This window comes from Octodon degus, unplaced genomic scaffold, assembly GCF_000260255.1.
Source record: "Octodon degus isolate 3935 unplaced genomic scaffold, OctDeg1.0 scaffold00323, whole genome shotgun sequence".
Lineage (NCBI taxonomy): Eukaryota > Metazoa > Chordata > Mammalia > Rodentia > Octodontidae > Octodon > Octodon degus.
In genome coordinates, this window is record NW_004524899.1 from 514,912 (window position 1) to 520,135 (window position 5,224).

Below are 5,224 nucleotides of genomic sequence, written 5' to 3' on the forward strand. Positions count from 1 at the left end.
ATTTTGAACTGCTTTGGGAAAGGAATCATTAGCCTATCTCATAGTCAAATTTTGATAGAAACAATTTAAAAACAGGTGTTTTCTTCCATCTGTATAATTTAGTGATTCTTAAATGATCTATAGTCCTTAACTCCGCGAGAAAATGTTGCTTTGCTGACGCACAAGGTTGAATGTCCTATAACTAAGGAAATAAATGTCTAACCTTGCTCTGGCTACAAGGGCCAGATGTGTTTTTCAGTGTCTGTTGCTTTGTTCTTCTGGTAACACCTACTCACACAGAAAATGAAGTCAACTTCTATTTCTCTGTCTTTTGATTAGGAGTCTCCTCCCTAGGAATGTTCATGAATAATTCTGTTAGAAATGGCCTGATAGCGCTGATCTGGGCGACGAGCTGCTTCACCAAGCCATGCGTTTGGCGGTGCAGCGTGAGTGTGAAAGGATGGCGCTGGCTCTCCTTGTGACGCTGAAGGCTTGTGTGCTATTTCTCTTCACAGGGAGGAGAACACTGTTACTACCAGGGCCAGATCCGAGGAAACCCGGCCTCATTTGTTGCATTGTCAACGTGCCATGGGCTTCAGTAAGTGTTCAAAAAGTCATTTGTACCTCTCATTCTTTCAATAATGTATTTTCTTTGTTTTTAACACCTTGTGACGGAAGCTGCTGTTTTAAGTCATGCAGTAATATTAAGTCATTGCTGGTTCAGAGTCTTTCTTTTTCTGTTTTTGAAACAATGGATTTTAAAATTTGATCTGTTGTTAGAATTATAATATGATTTTCTATAGAGACACTTGAACATTATTTTTCCTGTTTTGTCCAAATCAGATAAGTGGATCGGGAAACTTTGCTTCCTGTTTCTGTGGATGTTTAGCCCCTCCATCCCCATTTTATCTCTATTCCTTCTCAGTGTTGGTGGCTTTTAGATTTTTTATAGAATGATAGAAACTTCAGTAAATGGAGCCTTGGCAAAAGGAAGCGAATGATACAGGAAGCTCATGTGTTCCAGCCCTTTTCAGTGAGAATCTCATGCACCTCATAGCATTTTGTGTGAGAATCCCCCGGTTCTCAGTTGTCTCAGGAGAGTGGAGCTCAACCCTCCTTGCTGCCTTTCTCATGACCTTCACCTCCAGCAGTGTTTGCTGGTGTTGAGCCCAGAACTGAATCTTCCTGCGTCCTGTAGATGAGGTGTTTGGGTTAAATAGACTCATCCCCTTCTTGTTTAGTCTCCTTTTTTGGCACAGAACAAGCTAGCACTTAATTTTTGTTGGAAAACTCCAAACTACTTCTTTTCTGTTACTAAGTTAAAGGTGTGGCTTTTGCGTGGATAAGCGCCTACTGTGCTTGTTGTGCCACTGGCAGTATTAAGGCAGCTAAGGTGGAGTCCTGAGAGCTTCCATTCTCCTGGGGAGGGCAAACCCAGCCCAGCTTCCTGTCGTGGAATGTCGTGGTATATTTGGTTTCTTGTGAGGAAAAAGAACTCAGAAAAATGCAAGTTGAGAGTTGATACTCAAGAAGTAGAACTGGAAGTGGGGCCCTCGGCAGGCTTTGATGGAATCATCCAATGAGGGGTATTAGATGGACAGATCTTTGACCTAGAAAAGAGATCTATGAGAAAGGCTGGAGAGCTGGGTGAGGTGGTGCGTGCTTCTAGTCCCGTTCTTGTGGAGAATGAGCCAAGATGATTGCAAATTTGAGGCCAGCCTGGACAACTTGGTCAGATCTTGTCTCAAAATAAAATAAAAGGACTGGCGATGTAGGTTGGTGGTAGAGAGTTTGTCTACTGTGTTCATTTCCCAGTATCACATGCAGACAGGAAAAAAAGAAAGAAAAAGACTGGAGAAGCTATCTGGTCTGCCTGTGTGGAGCAGCTGACCAGGCTGTGACAGTAGAAGTGTTAAAGTCAGAAAACAGAGTATAAGGCTAAGTGACCAGAGAAGGGATGCTGGGGGCATAGAAAGTCTCCACTTTTTGTTGCTCATTGGAAATAAATTTGTAAGTACATTCTTGGAATAAAGTGAAATTTATATAAACGTGGAATCTTTGCTTAATATCAGAGTGTCTTGGTTTTCTTGTTCCATGAAAGAAATCCTGAAATCCTTTTGAACAGTAAAGTTGTTATATCTGATTTCAACAAGAGCAAAGTTGTCATTAGGAGTAGGGTAGTCAAGCTTGTCAATATTTATGACAGCGATGTCCATGTCATGTCATTGTGTTCAGTTCTTGTTCCAGTTTACTTAGACGAGAGACAAGAGAAAAAATGGATAGCTTGCTCCTAGTCTAAGCATACACATGTAAAGAAGGATGGAACAGTAACTTTCAGGAAATTTTATAGTGATGAATCAGGAGGAGAACACCAAATCCTGCCTCCATTATGTTAACAAAGTATATTTGGCTTTTGCCTTTAGAAACACTTTTAGCTTAAAACTAAACAAAAATAAACAGAACATGGCTAAAATTGTGCACAAACGTATTGGAGATTTCTTAAATTATGATGAGCGGGCTAGACAAAAATGTACTGTTGTACTTTTTGGGGGGGTTATTATTCTCATCTTGAGTTTACTTTCTGAATGAAAATTGCCTCAGAAATAATTTGTATAGAGGCAGAATTGGAGCCCATTATAACATAGATAATATAGGTTGTCTCAGTTGTGGTATTTTCGACATGCATTATGTCATGCATGCCTCATCTTTTGTACAAAATTTGAGGTTTATTCTTTTCTAACATACTGAATTTAGTTGAAGGTCATCAAAGGGAAAAATCAGATAATGTCCTTTCTATAAAGTACTTGTAAGGGACATTTCTTTAAATTCAAGGACTAACAGGCAGATTTCGGTACTGGTATGTTTGGCATTATAACAAAGAGTCCCCTTACCCCTCCACTGGCCGTATTCTCATGTTTAATTTTTGCATAAAGTTCTGGATGTGCAACCTCTACTACAGCTATTTGCAAACAAGCTCAAATATATGTTCAATCACACAGTCTTAGACAAAGTCACTTGTGTGTTTAGGGCATCATTTTCTTTTCCTTTTTTTTTTTTTTTTTAAATGTTTTTGATACAAGGTCTCACTGTGCAGCTCAGACTTGCAGTGATCCTCCTGTTCTTAGCCTCCCCAGTCCCCTGCAATTACCTGGCACCACCATACCAGGTCTCAGTGGCCAGCTCAGCATGCCAGGGGCAGGGCTGGCACAGCATGTGGTACTGGGAATCAAACCTTAGTCCCTGCACTTGCTTAAGCAGGCGCTTAATCCGCTGAGCTATCTCAACGGTGCGAGGGCATCATTTTCTGACGTTGATCTCCAGCCTCACACCAATCTCTGCTAATAGTTTCATACACACAATCATGTCTCATGGCTGGACTCTCACTATCACTGATCTTTTTTCTCCATTTTCTACCTATACAGTCCCATTATCTAATAACATAAGTCATTTTATTCAGTCTGCCATTTTTTCCACATCCACAAATAGTCACTGATTTACATTCATCACTAACTGGGCTCTCATGAAGTTTTGTAACAATGGGAAAAAAAAAAATCTCAAGAAAAAAAAAAAAAAATCTCAAAAATAGAATCAAATGTCAGCTTATTGCCCCCTTGTGGAAGTTTGTCAGAATGGTTGTTATTACACAATGTTTTGATTCAGTTTGGTAAAATTTTAGATCAGTTGTCTGTAACGACTTAATTCTAGCTACAGGTTTTTTAAAAATCAAATATGTGTATACTTAATTGATATCAGGATCTCAGTATACTTATGGACTTTTTATTACTACAACAAAGAAGTAGCAGTGAATAAGACATGTATGTTTTAATGATTTGATAATAATAATTATGGAATTAATAATGGTGTATTGATTGAGTATAGACAGTGTCAGAATCTACTTTCTTTATACTGTGCACATGGTTTTTAAGCCCAATAATAAGTGATTGGCCCTTGTCCCACTGGATATTAACCTAATGCATGGATAATAGCACCCAATTTTATTTAAACATAACCTCCTTAAAAAAAAAAAATAAACATAATCTCCTTGCTACCTAATCAGTGTTGCCATGTGAACCCTGGCAAAGGCTGATGGTTTTTTAAAAGAAATTATTTATTTATTTGGCACAGGGTCTTGCTACACAGCTTGAACTCATAATGATCCTTCTGTCTCAGCCTCTCCAGTGCTGGGATTACAGGCATACACCACCATGCCCAGTTTTGGTGCCCAGCACGACATGTGGTACCAGGGATTGAACCTGCATCCTTGTACTTGCCGGGCAGGGGCTTAGACTGCTAAGCTATTTCCCCAGCCCCAAGGTGATGATTTCATATGATTTTTCCAGATGAGTAGTTCTTGGCAGGGACAGAAAATGTTTGCTGTATATTTAGACTACTGCTTTGAAAAGGACACTCCCTCCCCAATTTCTTAGTTATATGTCATGAGTAATGTCTTTATTACTACATTTGTCTCTAAATTCCAAATACAATGTCATGCAAATTCATAAAGTATACTTGTAGCTGAAGAATCTGCGGATGTAAGAATAGCCATTCTGCGAGTATGGAAATAGAGATTTAGGACATGTGGAAGATGTTAAAACAGGAATGAAATAATTTGTATAGTGGCAGAATTGGCGCCATTATAATTATAGTGTGGAAAATGAAGCAATGAGAGGCAAATACTACTCTATATCTAACACTTTGATTGTCATGCAGTCCTTTCTACACTAAACTGGTTACTGCAGACCCGCAGAGTTGCTCCCCTTAGATGCCTGGATAAAACAAGTTTCTTCACATCATAAGAGGCCTGATCTCAGTGCAAGGACTGTACGTTCTTCCAGAAAGAGTAGCTATCTGCATCTCACCAAGGCCACGTGGAGCTTTAAGTGATCTCTACAGGATTTCTCAGATAGCAGAGAGCCCCCTTTAATCTAAGAGATCCAAAACCAATCTTCTAATTTATGCCCTGTTTCCTTGGGGCTGTCTTATGCTTTTCCACCATCCTTTTTCATGTGGTCAGATGTTAGTCTGTTTGTTGAGACAGGCCCTGCTATGTGATTCAGGCTGGTCTTGTACTTAGCTTTGTGAGTGCTGAGCACACCATCACACCTGGTTTCTCATCAGATACAACTCCAGCTTTCCAGTTGTTCAAATCAGGGCCTTAAAGTCCTCATTGACTCTTTCTTGCATACTCCATATCAAATCAGTCTAGAAATCCTGTTTGGTTTTACTTACTTTCTTTTTTCTTTTT

At 39.5% G+C, this 5,224-nt stretch overlaps 1 protein-coding gene across 2 annotated transcripts in view; it reads left to right on the forward strand.

Annotated features, from left to right (window-relative positions):
- The first annotated feature begins 500 nt into the window (after window positions 1–500).
- The window catches only part of Adam22 (ADAM metallopeptidase domain 22), a 95,134-nt gene continuing 90,410 nt past the window's right edge, over window positions 501–5,224 (forward strand). For both annotated transcript variants that reach the window (XM_023708045.1, XM_023708046.1), the window contains exon 1: window positions 501–577. The gene's annotated coding sequence lies outside the window, so the exon portion shown is untranslated. The remainder of the gene's footprint in view (window positions 578–5,224) is intronic.